The sequence below is a fragment of the Mus caroli genome, unplaced genomic scaffold, assembly GCF_978045245.1.
Source record: "Mus caroli unplaced genomic scaffold, Mus_caroli_1 scaffold_1, whole genome shotgun sequence".
NCBI lineage: Eukaryota > Metazoa > Chordata > Mammalia > Rodentia > Muridae > Mus > Mus caroli.
In genome coordinates, this window is record NW_028227256.1 from 91,564,146 (window position 1) to 91,581,519 (window position 17,374).

General features: G+C 36.5%; 1 pseudogene; it reads right to left on the reverse strand.

The window, feature by feature from the left end:
• Positions 1-949: 949 nt before the first annotated feature.
• On the reverse strand, positions 950-1,040 carry LOC115032509 (small nucleolar RNA SNORA17; annotated as a pseudogene).
• Positions 1,041-17,374: the final 16,334 nt, after the last annotated feature.

Genomic DNA, 17,374 nt, shown 5'->3' on the forward strand with positions numbered 1-17,374 from the left:
CTTCCTTGTCCATGCCACTGCTTGGGAGATGAGTGGTAGGACCATCTAGCCTTCATATCCTCATAGTCACTCACCCGCATCTCCCTAAATGTTCAGTGTTGGCTCTCCAGCTGCCTCTGCTTTAATGCTTCCAGGGCCAGCTCTCCCACAATGCTTAGGGAAGGGATGGGGCCTGTTCTGCACAACCCTTAGACATCAACATGTTCCCAGATATGACAACCCAGACATCCAGCTGACATTTGGTGGTAACAGACCCCTGCTACTGCAGGAATGATGAACCAGACATGGACCCCCAGGGGGCATCGTGAGCCAGGACTTTAGCATAGTCCCAGGTGGCATCACCAGCTACTCATATCAGCCTGTTCCTTATTACTCTTGCGTCTCAAGTTCGGCCTAGTTTCATTGTGTCTACATCTTTCCGTTTCTCTTTCTCTTTCATTTCTCTACTACTTACTTGCTTCTCATAGTGGAAACCCTGGCCTGAATGTCTAGATTCATCTCATGAGTGCTCTCAAGAGTATTATGTTCTGCTCATGCATTATGACACTGGGCAGGGGGTCACCTAGGGCATGCCCCCCCCCCCCGCCCCATCCCCTGAACTGCACAATGCCAGACTAGTGATCATCCCAGGCTAACTTACTGTCAGGGCCGCATGGTGTCAGTCTGGTGTCTTCTTAGGTTCACTCCTTGCCCAGCCTGTCATAATATTCCCTTTCAAAGGTAGTTTGTCTTGGGCTCACTCCTGCTCAGGACTAGGGTTCCAGGCAGGGTTCTTTTAGTCTCTAGCTTTTCATCTTGCTTCTCATCCTGGGAGCCCATCCAGACCTGCCTTGGTGCCAGACTGGAAGTCATCTCAGACAAGCTTCTTGTCTGGGCTACCTAGCACCAGACTGGTGGTCATTTCAGGCTATCTCCTCCCCAACTCATCCCTTCCTCCAACTTTTTAGAGAATGTTAAGCTACTAATCATTCAGATGTTCATAGGTCAAAGCATTGAGCATAGATATAAACACTCTTCTCGCTGCCATCTACTGATGCACATGGACACATTTGCAATAGGTTTGATTATTATTATTATTATTATTATTATTATTATTATTATTATTATTATCCTGGCTGTTTGAAATTTCTTCTAGTCTCATAGTCGATATTTGTATGTTTCTCTTTATAATATAAGCATATACCCATCAAGTCTTTTGCTTTCAGATGCCAGACACAGCAGAGGAACTATAATAAATTGCATGTACAATTCAGGTAACTAAGGACTGTGAATTGCTTTTAAACAAAGAAATGCATATTAATTACTATATCTTCTATTCCAAAACAAATGGTTCAATTGTCTACATTTCATTATGCAAGAATATATCAGCATTTGTAGGCTTAATGTAATCGTGCATTGTGTAAAGACTATCTTTGTATTATTTAAGTGCCTATTTCTTCTCCCACATATGGTTGCAATCTGGACATGACATTGTAATGCTTATTCTAAGAATCTTCCATTTCAATATTGTGTAACCATTCCTCCACATTTATTCTCTGAATTGTCGGTAAAGGCTGATCAGCCAATGGCTGAGCAGTGCAGAGAATAGGGCTTGACTTGGCATACAACTGGGGTCCCCTTGCTCAGTCTGATCGTTGTCTGTAAGCATCCACATCTGTATCAGGGAAGGTGTAGAGAGAGAAGAAAGAGAAGTCACCAAGAGGAGAAAGTCGAGAGACACCATGAGAACATATTTGGAGCAGAGAGAGCTAGGTCATTACTAAAACGCGAGTATCTCGAGGCTTTTGTCTGGGAGGTAGCCAGATTAGCTTAGAGGAACTGAATAGATTAATAACTGCTCAGCTACTGGGCTGTAAGTCTATTAAATAAATCTTTTGTCTCAGGTTTACTTATTTGGGAGCTAGCTGAGATGGAAAAAGACTATCACTTTTAAAATTGTACTAAGAAGCATTTTGTTCAGAAAAATGTCACAATATATGCTTAAGTTTTATACACACACAAACACACATATGTAACAAAAGAAACAGAATACATCTGTATTATAATCCTCATAGTTTTCAAGCTGAAGCTATTTTAGTAAGCTTCTACACTAGTAGGTTTGCATGAGTTTTTTTTTAATAACACTTTTTATAATTCAAAAGGCTATTGATAATGTTACCCTCCACACACTGATGGCAAGCCCACTTCACACCACTTACTTATATCATAAAATATAAAGGAATGTGATTGATTGGTAGTCAACCAGACACATCACCCCTAGTGGATAGTTTTTATAGTGCTGGAGGGTATTATACATGCTATCAGAAAAAAAAAGTAATTATTAATCTCACCCAACTGTGAATGCTGTGAGCTATAATAATGGCCTTCCATGAAAGATATGTCTTCCTACTAAATAGGGGCATGACTCTTATTAGAGTAACCAACTGCCTCTGATTGGATTTAAGACCCTCTTCACATTATCAGACCCGTACCTGACACTGTTAGTGAGGCCAAGAACCTGAAATTAGATAGGTCACAGGACCTAGAATAATAATTACTATTATTATTAATAATTATAGAATAATTACTATAATTCTGCTAAATGAACATTGTGATAAAATACCTCCTAATAACATATTGTTATTGAATCAGTTCATCACTTATTCCTCATTAGAGAAGCTTTCCTTGCATAGAAACCCACAACTTGACAATACACAGAGAGTGAGAATATTTGGAGTATTCAGCCTGAATGAGATGTCTACATTTTACCCTTCATATGATATCTAAGGTACTAATGTGGAACGGGAAAATAGAAAGATGATTAGGGCTAGAAGGGATTAAAGATTTCAGTGGAAACATGTTTTCTAGACACAACAGGGCAAACTCACAGAGCCCATGGCAATGTGAACAGAGCTGTAAAAATACCAGGCAAAGAAAAGGGGAAGTAAAAACTGGGTTCCATGCCTGGCCAAAAAGCCATTCGTGATCCACTTTTTAAAATTTTTTATTTGTTATTTTGTTTATTTACATTTTGAATGTCCCCACCCGGTTTCCTCTCCAAAAACCACCCATTCCATGCCCCCTCCCCATGCCTCCATGAGGGTGCTTCCCCACCCATCCACCTACTTCCACTTCACCACCCTAGCATTCCCCTATGCTGGGGCATTGACCCTTCACAGGACCAAGGGTCTTTCCTCTCACTGATGCCCAACAAGACCATCCTCTGCTACATATGTGACTAGAGCCATGTACTCTTTGGTGGTTTAGTCCCTGGGAGCTCTGGAGGGTCTGGTTGGTTGATATTGCTGTTCTTTCTAATGGGTTTGCAAACCTCTTCAGCTCTTTCATTCCTTCCCTAAACTCCTCCATTGGAGTCCCCATGCTCAGTCTGATGGTTGGCTGCAAGCATCCACGTCTGTATCAGTAAGGCTCTGGCTGAGACTCTCAGGAGACATCCATATCAGGCTCCTATCAGCAAGTACTTCTTGGCCTCCGCAATAGTGAGTGGGTTTGGTGGCTGCTATGGGATGGATACCCAGGTGGGGCAGTCTCTGGATGGCCTTTTCTTCAGTCTCTGCTCCACTCTTTGTGATCTATTGGAAATAAAAGAAAGTTTTATTTCAATCAGATTTCTTCCATAGAATGATATCGGGTATATCAACCACACTCCAGGACAGACAGCATGCTCTGTAGTAGTTGGCCAACACAAATGAGTTTGCATGATTCTGTTGGTATTGTTTCTGTTTTGAAAAGAAAAACAAATTGAGGTTGAATAGATAGGGAAGTAGGGGATGACATCTGGCAGGAAGTAGGGGAAGAAAAAATATTATTGAAATATATTGTATGAAATTCTCAAAGAGTAAGCATATTAAAATTCTTCCAAAACAATAATGATATAATAATTTTTGCAATAAAGAAAACAAAATTATCTAATAAACTTAAAATTTTATTTTGTATGTGTGTAGATTTCTTCCTTTTTTATATGATTTCTTTTACTTCTCTTCCTTGACTTATTACTATAGTTAGAAACTCTACTAGGATGCAAAAAAATTAACACCACCTTCTTTCCATTATGTGTGATCATAAGTAATCAAATGTGTGCTACCAATTTGAATGGCTTCTTTCAACTCCCTTGTTTATGAAGATATTAGCATAATTAAAAGATATCCAAAGCATGTTGCAAAAGAGGTGAAAAGAAATAATAACCCTCAAATCTTCGTTCCATCTGTTGTCCATATTATTATGAGCATTGTACATATGATATGCATTAATCCTGGAAAAGATTGAAATCTGAATACATTGCGGTTGGCCTTAATTAATGAAATAATAAATTTTAGGCATGTTTCTGTATGTGTGCATGTGCATGTGTGTGTATGTGTTTGTGTGTGCACATGAGAAACAGAGAAGCAGAGATAGAGATAGAGACAGAGACAGAGAGATTCTTATGTTTATCTCTATTTTTACTCTGTTTTGTTTGTTTGTTTGTTTGCCTATTTCTTCTCTAAAGGGAGAGAGGGAGATAGAAAGGTTGTGGCATTGTGTAGATAAGGGCATTGAGCGGCATCTGGGAGTAGTTTAGGGAAGTGAAATTAACAGTCAGAATATCTTATATAGAAAAAAAAAACCTGTTCAATGAAAGTCAAAACAAATATGTAAGGTAAGAACTATTTATTATTTTAGAATAATTATGATTATAAAATATCATATTTCTTCCCAGAAATGCCATATACAACCATAATAAGAATTTCTCTACTAATTAAATTTTAATTTATGTATGTATTTAATTTATGTATCAAAATTTGATAATCTAATAGTGAATAATAATTTAGTTATTTTTACTGATGTTTCCTGAACCATGTTCTTTGAACTCATTGATTACATTACAAAAGGAATATCCTTTCAGTATCAAAACATATCTAATACACTTTGAGAAACAAATATTCTAATAGGTAATTATGATTTTTCTTTGGTAATTATGATTTAAATTGGAATGTGTTAAGAAAACAATTGGAAAAAAGTTCTGGAAATTATCAAAGATTTCTTATACTGGACAAGAATAATAAGTTTCCATATATACTTATAATGCATATAATGCCATAAAAATCTTTAGGCAACAGAGATGTATAATAGGACTAAATGAAAACAGAACTCCTTCAATTGGTCTGTTGGAATTTGGTTACATTTTACCTCTATGGATGCACATTATTTCTAGAGCATTCAGAATAGCTGAAGGCATGCAGCATAGTGAGTTCACTTGCACTGTGAACATGAGTACTCTAGCAGAGCTCAATTTTAAAGTTCTTTTAGTCACTTCCCTACATTAGAGGTTATAAAAACCAAGGCACTCTTTTGACATCTCATTTCAAAAATAACAAATTTGTCATTAAACCCAAGCTATGAATTCACGCTTATTGATATCTCTATTGGCACCACAGCCTGAGAAGCTATAAATATTACTTACATTCTTATTACTACCTTGAAAGTTCAACTCGGAAGAGCAATAAATCACTCTTGGTTCTTTATAAAATATCACAAAATGGGAAAGAGGATTTATGTTATATTCTACATAATAAAAGATTGAGTTTTAATAGTTCTCCAGGTTTATACTTAATTCAGATTTATTAACTTTGTCTAAATTTTAATTTTTCAATAGGTTAAAAACAAGTTTGAAAACTTGCTTCAATGCTTTTCATAATCATACTCAACATGCACATATGTTAAGTGGAGCAATCTTGAAATTGGAAATATGCAGATGTTTTTCAGAATAAGAAGATAATATTCCTAATAATATGCTTATTTTTTAAGCATGAGATTGAATCTGGGTTCTTTGCATTCCATTCAAATGTCTTATCACTTTTTCCATCATTAATCCTTTTTTTTTTTTTAATTTTATTTTATGCCGCATAGGCTGTTTTCCAACCTGTTAAGTAGCTGAGGCCTCTGCTGCACAGCCCTTTAGCCTCTGTGCACTAGGAATGTAGGTGTGATCCACCAGGCTTGTCAAGAGACTCAATAAACTTTACTGGAAAGTGTGAATGTTTATTTACCTAAGAGGAAAGAAAACAGCACTTTAACATGGATGTAAAATTGCCTTCAAAGTCTGTAGATGAAAATTAGATACAAAATCATGATTTCTAAAAGATAAAGGAGAAATCCTTAGCTAAAAACCAGGCAATTTTTATTCTCAATAGATAGAATATATTTTAAGCCAGAAAGTTTAATTTAACATTAGAAACTAATAGTATCTGTATTGTCTTCTCCTTAAATAGCTGCTTGAAGTTTGATGGGTTTGTAAATATGCTCTCAGTTTAGCCTCAGTTTGGCCTATAGTTTTTTTTATATGAGGTTGAGGATAGACTTTCTTTTTTAGTCCAACAACCTAGTTCCATTCATGTTAGGCAGTCATGTTGATGAAAATTTTAAGGCTGTAGCTTATGATATTACTAGGTGTGATGGTTTGTATATTCTTAGACCAGGGGGTGGCATCATCTGGAGGTATGGTCTTGATGGAATAGGTGTGACCTGGTTAGAGTAGGTGTGTCACTGTGAGTGTGGGCTTGAGACTCTCACCCCAGTTGCCTAGAAGTCAGTTTTCCACTAGCAGCCTTTGGATGAAGACTTAGAACTCTCAGCTCTGCCTGTGTTATGACAGCCTGGATGCTGCCATGCTCCCACCTTGATGAAAATGGACTAAACCTCTGAACCTGTAAGCTAGCCCCAATTAAATGTTGTTTTTATAAGACTTGCCTTGGTCATGGTGTCTGTTCACAGCAGTAAAACCCTAAGACACTAGTATACACAATATCACAGAAAGATCCTTGATCCTCTGGCTATTACAATCTTTCCACTCCCCTTTCACAATGTATCCTTGATTTCAATGCAGAAATATTTCCTAGATGTATCCATTGAGTCCACAAATATGCTTTTTTATTTTATTTGGTTTGGTTTTCTGTAATGGTTTCTCTGTTGCACAGTGAAGTTTCTTTAATGGAGGATGAGCAAGATTATTTTGGTTTAGTAAATTTGTAGTTGTAATTCTCCTCCAATAACTATGACTTCACTAGCTTTGAATAGTTATCTAGGTTTTCAGTACCAGGCATGAATTCCCTCTGGTTGAGCATCCAATTACCCAGAACTGAACTGGGTTCTGTTAAGGAATGTGTGCTACTATTGCACCCTTAGGGTTATCTTGCTTTGCTGGTAATCGATGTTCACAGGCATCAGAGCTGACTGGATGTTGTTCACAGGCATCAGAGCTGACTGAACTGTTGATTTCTTCCCTCTTTTGGAAACTTGCACAATGCCTTCTAGGACCATAAAAGCTAGTTGTCAGGAAGGAGGCCTTAAGGCCAGTTCCATCTCAGAGACCTCTATGGCCTGTTTCTGAAGTTCATGGTGTCTTTAGAAATAGGAAGTCATGTTTTACCTCTAAGAGTAACCAAGGGTAACAGCAACAGGTTGTATGTTTGGGAATCTCTTGGATAGCCCTGTCTGTGGAAAAGCTTGACTGTGACATTGAGTTTGGATTCTTCTACCTCATCTCTACTTATAATTCAAAGGTGTGTTTGTGTACAGTGTTTCACATTTTCTGAGTGTTTCTTTCTTGTGTTTTGTTTAAAGGTATTTCATGACCTTTGCTTATTTGGTCTAAACCTTCTATTTTCTCTTCAAGACCTGATCTTGGTTTTTTGGCTTAGGTCATTCTACTTGTATGTCTTTCCTTTGAGTTTTCCATTTGAGTCATTACGTTTTGCAATCTGTTGTTTGAATTCTATTTTCAGGTCTTATATTATCTTTGTCATTTCCAACAGTCTTAAGTTTTGTGCTTCCTTGAGCATCATTCAGATGTTTATTCTTAAGATTTTTGATTGCATTGAGTTTTATTTATTTCTTCTTTGAACTCCTTGACTTTTTTGAAGTTTATAATTTTTTTTAAAATTCCAAATCCTGAAGTTTATTTAGGAAATTCCTATTGACTCGTGTTTTTACAAGGCTGCTAGGTTTGAGGTAGAAGATACTGACTTGATCATTCCTATTGTTGATATTCTTTCAATGAGATCTTGGCATGTACACTTCTTTTATAAGCTCTATGATTGCTATGGAAGAACAGGTGAAAAAGCATAGAAGGTATAGGAGTATATTATGTCTAGAGTTTGGGAATGGTGTTTGTACAATTAAGTCATATTGGCAAAAAGGACTATAACATATATAGGATACACATCCTGTTCTAAGATTGGAGTATGGTGGAAGATGTATCTGTGTGGGAAAGTTGCATGTGACCTGGGGGAGATCTTTGTCTTGGGGTATAGGTAGAGATAATTCTTACATAAGCTGAGTTCCTTTGAAATGAAGGCAAAGAATGGACCCAGGCTAAATCTTTTGAAGTGCAGGAAATGCATGGATGTGAAGGTCAATAATAGTAACCAGGCTAGACCTGAGGGAATGATGTAGGAAAAATATCTGCATTTTTAGTAAGATGTTTAGTAAGATAGTAGAGATGGCCCGAAGGTGGTTGAAATGTAGAGCAGTTTCTGGAAGAGTCTTAAAGCTTGGCTGTGGCACAGACTAGTTTGTTCATACTAAGCTACTAATGCTGAAAAGGGATTTTCATTTTATCAATAAGTTTTATTTTATCAGTTATAAATTAGTGTTACACAAAATCAAATTAAGTTGTCAAAAGATACACGGTTTTCAAGATTTTACTTATTTTATTTCAATTGTATGTGTTTATCTGTTTATGTATCTATGGTTATTATGTGTATATAGATGCCAGAAAAAGGGGTGAAGCACCTTGGGGTATAATTACCTTTACTACCTGATATGGGTGATGGGAATTTATTGGGTGCTGAGAACTAAACTATACCTTCTACAGAAGGATGTTATGCTCTTAACCTTTGAGCTATTTCTACAGCTCCTCAAAAAAGCATTTTGGCTACATAGCATGAATATGCCCCTCGACCTTCCTACATGACCCCCATAACTTTGGGAATATTTAGTAACAAATTACTCTTTGATTTATGAAAGATGTCCACTGATAATTACAAGATAATCACTTACCTGCTCACATTTCCACACTCCCTTCTGCTATCAATAAAATTGTTCTTGTAGGGTTTCCAATAAACACATCTTACTACATCCTTCCGTTTCCCAACAAATGTTTAGAAGTTGTGCTTTCTAAAAAGATCTGTTAACTGCAGATTAGATTTCTCTGTGTATAACTGAGAATATTTGTATAATGTTCTATCACTTCCCCTGGGAAGTGTCTCTAAAGTCTGTATTTCTTCTACCAGGCTACTCAGGAAAGCATATGCCTTTATATAATTCTCTTGTTCATCACTCAGGAGTTCAAAACACACTTCTTAATATGGCACTTCTGAAGCCAAGTTGTATTTTTTTCTTACGGCTGAAAGAATTTTTAATAAAACTAACAGATAAATTTTGTTACTGATTATTTAATTTTAACCTATGTTTTATTTGTATAGTGAAATATCTGAGACTGGCCAAAATCTCTCAATCTAGAGATCCTAGACAGTTCTTGAACTCTTGTATTAGGTAGTATATGCCCAAATGTTCCAATAGCCAGAGCTGTAAGTGTGCCCCAATGCCTTTGCCAGAAGATTATTTTAAATGGCAAATTATCATTTTCATAAAATATGTATTACTGTTCCTTATAATGTATGCTAAAATTCTCTAGGTATCAAATAATGTGCCTTATCAATATTTTTGATGTATTAGTAGATGAAATCAGTATAAGTAGTGAACTAATGTATACATCAAGTTTGTGATATGTGTTGTGAATTGGTTTATTTCCCTCAAATCCCTTAAAAATAAGTTGAAGTTCTGACTCTCTGTACCTGTGAGTACAACAATATTTGGAAACAAGGCCTTTGAGATATAATTTAAACACACTGTTTTAAGAAGTATTCTGACATCCAACAACTGTCATCTTCAAGAGGAAGAGATGCAAAGACAGCAGCATAATGTTACAAAAAAGCACAATACAGGATTAATCCAAGAAATGCCAAGTACAGATGGCACCAACAAGGAAAGTGGGATGTTCAAATGAGAATGCTTTCCAATGAGTCTGTGAGAACACTGTGATATGAGCTTTAGCTGTAAGAAATGGCAAAAAGTAAAATTTTATTTTGAAAGGCTTCTGGTTTTTTAGAATATTTGATTCAGTCACCCTAGAAATTAATATGATAGACATCCTTTAGGAGATAACCTAGGCGTTTTAATACAAGAGTTCATCTCTATGAAATTTTGTCTCCTTTTTAGCCATTTTTGTGAAACTGAAATTGCTTTTTATGCATTCTATGTGTAGCATGTAAGTGTAAGTTTGGATGAATTTGTTTTATTTTAAATGTATGAGTTAGGACTAAGTGTTCCTACGCGTGTCATAAAATATTCTGCTTTGCAATTCAGAACTTTAACTAGCGTTTAGAATCTCACATGTTCACTTTCTGTCATGTTTAATTTGCTCAGAGTAGTAATTTCCATTTTAAAGGTCAATAACCATTCATTTCAAGATAAAATTTTCTCTGTGTTATTTTTGTTGGATCACAAAGATTTTGATTAACTTCTCAATGTAGATTTTAAATAATAATTTAATTAAATCAAAGGTTATCAGGAAAGAGCCAAATATCCAATTAGATGTTTAAAAATCATGTATTCCTTATAAAATAATACTGCACTACAAATGGTTACTGAACTGCCTACAAGATTAGTAGACTAGTAAAAATGTACTTTCCATCTAAATTATCACTATTAAATTGCTGTAATAACTCATGACTTCAATGGAGCGATTATTTTTGAATGTTTAATTTTAGGATGGAGCTCACTATTCTGAGCATTGTGCTTGTAGCTGCAGTTCTAATAATTACTTCCTTGTAACAGAGATTATTTGGGGAAAAGAGGCAGAATTAGCACATATGCAAGCAATGACTAGGTAAACAGTTATGAAATGAGAGGCAGTAGGTAATGCCTAGTCATACTTTGTTAGCAAAAGTGATGTGATCACTCAAAATGTGAATAAATCATTGAGATATAATCACAACAAATATTAAAATTGTAGTCAGTTGTTTCTCAAGATAATATATCTTCCTAGACTTTTAAAATTAATTTCTTTAAGTAGCATACACTGTGATGGATAGCAGTAAAATATTTTTACTTATATTCACCTTAAACTGTTTATCAAGAGTTCCATCTCACTAATATCTTTCGTGCCACCTGACCACAGATTGCTGTGTCCCTAATTATATACATGAAAAATCAATTACTGAGAGAGAGAGAGAGAGAGAGAGAGAGTGAGTATATATATATATATATATATATATATATATATATATATATATATACTTGTGTGTGTGTGTGTTTGTGTGGTTGGAGAAAAAAAGGGAACAGGGACAATGATATAACTACATTATAATAGAAAAAGTTAAAATACATATTTTTTAAAAACTATATATAGTTAAGTTTATAAGTACTTATACAACTTTTCTTGAAGTGATAGTCTAGTATTATTCCACCATTATGTGATAGGATACAATATTTTATTTTGATTCTTTCTTATTTGCTAAGGCTTTCTTTTGGACTTTCAACACTTTTTGTTTTCAGAATGTTCCACTGGCTACTGAGAAGAGTGTATACTTTATGAATATTGAAAAAAGAAGAGATAAATATAACCAAGGATAATTGAAAAAGGCTTTGGCAACATTATTTTAAAAGTTTTCCTATGAGGAAGTATCTGACCAGGGTCTCAGGTGAGATAGCCATTTTCTTTCCAGTGACTCTCTAAGGCAGAACCACTCAGGAGCATACAGGCCCCAGATTCGACAGAACGCCTAGGACAGGGTCCTATGGGCCTACATCTGCACCCAGGAGGTGGGGCTGTTCCATACCACTCTGTGCACTGGTCTTGCCAGGAGAGAGCTGGTCTCCCAGGACTGCTGACACAGGCTTACAGACTCAAAGGAGGAGCAAGCTCCAGCCAGAGACAGCAAGAACATCTAACACCAGAGATTATCAGATGGTGAAAGGCAAATGAAAGAATCTTACCTACAGAAACCAAGACTACTTGGCATCATCAGAACTCAGTACTTCCACCACACCAAGTCCTGGATACCCCAACACACTAGAAAAACAAGATTCAGATTTAAAATCATATCTCATGATATTGGCAGAGAATTTTAAGAAGGACATAAATAACTCTGTTGAAGAAATACAGGAGAACACAGCTAAACAGGTAGAAGCTTTTAAAGAGGAAACACAAAAATCCCTTAAAGAATTACAAACAAACCGGGTCATCTTGGGCACGGAGTTGGCAGACACCCCCACCCCAAGGTCCTGAGAGGACTCTCCACGCAATCTTGGGACCACCTGTGAGTGGAACACAACTTCTGTTCCATTCCAATTGCGTGGGACCAGCATTAGGGAAGGAGAAAACCTGGCCTGACCAGGGTCACAAGTCCCTTCCGGTCTGCGCCAGCACCAGGTTACCTGGGCGAGGAGTAGGAGGACACCCCCTAAGATCCCTAGAGAACAGCTTCTAAGGGGAGACCCCTTTTCAGGCTCCAGACATCTGGCACCTTCCCTGCCAGAGGACAGGTGTCCTCCTCCAACTTTGCCTGAGCACCTGGGGAAGCCATCTTGGTTCCAGGATCCCTCTGAGACTAGTCTGCGCAGGTGAGAGTATGGACTACAGAAGCTAACAGCTTCTGGGACAGGCCCTGTTTCAGGCCTTCATCTTCTTCCAGGAGGCAGGCCCAAATGCCAGATATCAGTGTACCTTCCTTGCAAGAGGAGAGCTTGCCTGCAGAGAGTGCTCAGACCACTGAAACTCAGGAGAGAGCTAGTCTCCCATGTCTGCTGATAGAGGCTAACATAATCACCTGAGGAACAAGCTCTAACCAGAGACAGCTATAACAACTAACTCCAGAGATTACCAGATGGTGAAAGGCAAATGTAAGAATCTTACTAACAGAAACCAAGACCACTCACCATCACCAGAACGCAGCACTCCCACCTCACCCACTCCTGGGCACCCCAACACACCCGAAAACCTAGACCCAGATTTAAAAGCATATCTCATGACGATGGTAGAGGACATCAAGAAGGACATTAATGACTCACTTAAAGAAATACAGGAGAACACTTCTAAAGAGTCACAAGTCCTTAAAGAAAAAGAGGAAAACACAACCAAACACGTGATGGAAATGAACAAAACCATACTAGACCTAAAAAGAGAAGTAGACACAATAAAGAAAACCCAAATTGAGGCAACACTGGAGATCAAAACCCTAGGAAAGAAATCTGGAACCATAGATGCGAGCATCAGCAACAGAATATAAGAGATGGAAGAGAGAATCTCAGGTGCAGAAGATTCCATAGAGAACATCAGCACAACAATCAAAGAAAATGCAAAATGCAAAAAGATCCTAACTCAAAACATCCAGGAAATCCAGGACACAATGAGAAGACCAAACCTAAGGATAATAGGAGTAGATGAGAATGAAGATTTTCAACTTAAAGGACCAGCAAATATCTTCAACAAAATTATAGAAGAAAACTTCCCAAACCTAAAGAAAGAGATGCCCATGAACATACAAAAAGACCACCAACAGATTGGAAAAGGATCTTTACCTATCCTAAATCAGATAAGGGACTAATATCCAATATATATTAAGAACTCAAGAAGGTGGACTCCAGAAAATCAAATAACCCCATTAAAAAATGGGGCTCAGAACTGAACAAAGAATTCTCACCTGAGGAATACCGAATGGCAGAGAAGCACCTGAAAAAATGTTCAACATCCTTAATCATCAGGGAAATGCAAATCAAAACAACCTTGAGATTCCACCTCACACCAGTCAGAATGGCTAAGATCAAAAATTCAGGTGACAGCAGATGCTGGCGAGGATGTGGAGAAAGAGGAACGCTCCTCCATTGTTGGTGGGATTGTAAGCTTGTACAACCACTCTGGAAATCAGTCTGGCAGTTCCTTAGAAAATTGGACATAATACTACCAAGGATCCAGCAAATGGTCCCAAGAAACAAGCTGGAGTAATCATTCTAATATTGAATAAAATCTACTTTCAACTTAAAGTTATCAAAAAAGGCAAGGAGGGACACTTTATACTCATCAAAGGTAAAATCTACTAAGATGAACTCTCAATTCTGACCATCTATGTTCCAAATTCAAGGGCATCCACATTTATAAAAGAAACTTTGCTAAAGCTCAAAGCCCACATTTCACTGCACACAATAATAGTGGGAGACTTCAACACTCCACTCTCATCAATGGACAGATCATGGAAACATAACTATACAGAGACACAGTGAAGCTAACATAATGAAACAAATGGATTTAAGAGATCTATAGAACATTTTATCCTAAAACAAAAGGATAGACCTTCTTCGCTGCACCTCATGATACCTTTTCCAAAATAGGGACAGGGGGTATTTGGAGGGGAAACCAGGAAATAGGATTACATTTGATATGTAAATAAAGAAAATATCTAATAAAAAATAAAACTCAAAATTTTTTCATATATACATATATGTTTATATATATATATGTTTATATGTATGCGTATGTATACATATCCTTAATGGAATTTCATCACATGATGTGATGATGTTTTTCTGAAGAGTTTATGCATTATCTAACAAAACCCTCAGTACCATGTACTGAAAACCTCTAATAACTGGTTGGTCCAGTGAATGCAATGCTCTTCCAAGACTTTATTCTTTTGATTCAACATAGTAAAAAAACAATACAGATAAAACATGTTCCTTTCTAAGTCTTCAATACATGGGTGCTGGCAGTTAATATATGGGAATAATTTGTTTGAATCTGTAATTGTTTTTCTTAATTTTCATCTTCCCTATTTGCATATCAGTGGCCTATCTGGTAACACTTAGGTTTACACAGATTTGGCTCTACAGGTATTTTTCTCATAATTTGGAGATTTTTCCAGGTCCCAAGAGTCCCTAATTATCTAGCTGGAATACATATTACAAGTGGTAATCAGAGATCTATGTAAGTAGAGGAAATAGCTCTAGAATTTCTAGATTTCATAAGTATTATTAATGGGGTTATACTTCAGGGTTCTCTTGATCTAGAACAATTAAATGTCAGATATGTGACTGAAGAGATTGATCCACTAGGGTTAGTTAGGGTTTCATTCCTCTGAAAAGACACCATGACCAAGCTAACTCTTATAAAAGAAACCATTTAATTGGAGCTGTCCTACAGCTGTAGTGGTTCAGTCCAATATTATTCATGGTAGGAAACATGACAATATCCAGGCTGCCTTGGCATCGAAGAGCTATGAGTTCTACTTCATGATCCTAAGGTAAGCAGAAGAAGACCCAACTACTCTAGGCTGAGCCTAATATAGGATCACAAAGCCTATCTCCACACTGAAGCACTTCCTCCAACAGGGCCACACCTATAATAGTGCTACTTCCCATGCATGGGTCAAGCATATTCAAACCACCCCACACTACTAACCTTAGATCTGGATCACGAAACTCCGGACTGGACTGATTCTTAGTTGATGAAATCTAAACCTAGATACCAAATGGAGAGTTATGTTAGTAGTTTCCACAGTCTCTGGCATTCTGTACTTGCCAGCTTGTCAAGGCCCAACCCTCCCACACTCCACCGTTGTCTCTTGGTTGCTCCTATTCACCGTCTCCATTGTAGTTCATTTTTCTTCACTAGAATCCCACTTATGATGACACTTTCCACTGCCCTCTTATCCTATAAACAAAATAAGAGTATTTTCCACTGGTAAGCCAATCACCCAAGAAATTACCATGTCACGAGGACCTGCTGCTGGATTTTGGGGCCTCTGAAGACAGTGAACTTTCTCAATGACAATCCTTGTACCCTCTCTTCCTAGAACCATCTCAGTCACCTATCTGCAGCCTCTGATCTGTTTCTCTTTGCTTGCCTGAAACTCTGTTCTGCTTGGCTCAGCTTCTTTAAACTGGCTTAACTATTATTTATTTTACTGTGTTTTTTAGGTATCCTTTTACTCTGAATTCCAACAGTCTTTTGTCCTTTTCTCCTTAGGAGACAGTCCATTCTTTTTCACACTGAGTCTTCCTAAGTCAAGCAGCTTCAGTTTCTAGTTCACTACCTTTATCCAAACATCTGTCATTTTTAATGAAAAATTTATAATAAAGATTCTATAGTTTTAAAGGATAACATGCATTCTAGTATTTTCTGAACATTTACCCTTAAGATATTCCATTTAACATAATCTTTTACCCAAATCAGTGAAGCTAAAAATAACTTTCAGTTTATGAATACAAGAAATGCAAACCAATAACTTGCCACCTTTATGAAATAAATCAAACTTAATTGTATATTAGACACTACTCTTACCCTTGGCATGTATTTAGATAGTGTGTATAAATACACATATTAATCTTTCCTACAATATTAGTTCATTGTTATATATATGTAACACTTTGTAGTAAAACAAGAATACTGAAAAAAGCATGACTGCATAGACTAGAAGTTATTGTAATATATGTCTTATAATTTGTAGTCTAGCTATAAATAGTAAGCAAAAATGGAAAATGCCTGGCATTTCATTCCAGGAATTCATCATCTTAGCTATCCAGTCAGAATTCAATACTTAGTGTCGCTATTCATTATATCAGGAAGTAACTTTTAATGGAATGATTAAAATATGGTTATTAGCTTTTCTCAATCATTATGAGCTTAAAATTCATAAATCTGAATAATTCAGTTAAAATTATTTAAAGTGCATCTATAGAATGTGAACAATTAAAATATGTACAAACATAAATATGTATAACTATGATTATGTGCCTTCCAGGTAATAATTTTAGAAGAGAAATGAGAACATTCTTTTGGCAAATTTAATAGATAAAACCCACTGAAATAGTAAAACTACTGGTGAGTGTTACTGTTTTTACAAGATTCTATATTAAAAATTCTTCACTGTTAAAAATGCTGTAAAGCAAATATCATAACCCACTTGTGTTTCTTTAAGGACAGCACACATATCAGATGCTAGGGCAAGAAGCTAGTGGTACAATATATGTCCCAATTTCTATTGTTTAGGAGCTGTAAAAACATATTAGCCTAAACTATCTATTTAACTAACCAGATAGTAAATATTTGCTGGCATAAATCAAATTTTTTTTTCAGGAAATTCAGCATGTTACCTTAGTACCAAGGCAATTCTGAACTTCATTACAGAAAGCATTGAACCTAAGCATTACCTTTGGAAATGTACGATCATCACCCTGTTCAGAAGTACAGTTTCTAGATATAAAATGAATTAATCTTCATGTTTTACTATTATATTCTACCAATTAACATAGCTTGAAACCATTAAGTGGTCAAAATAGT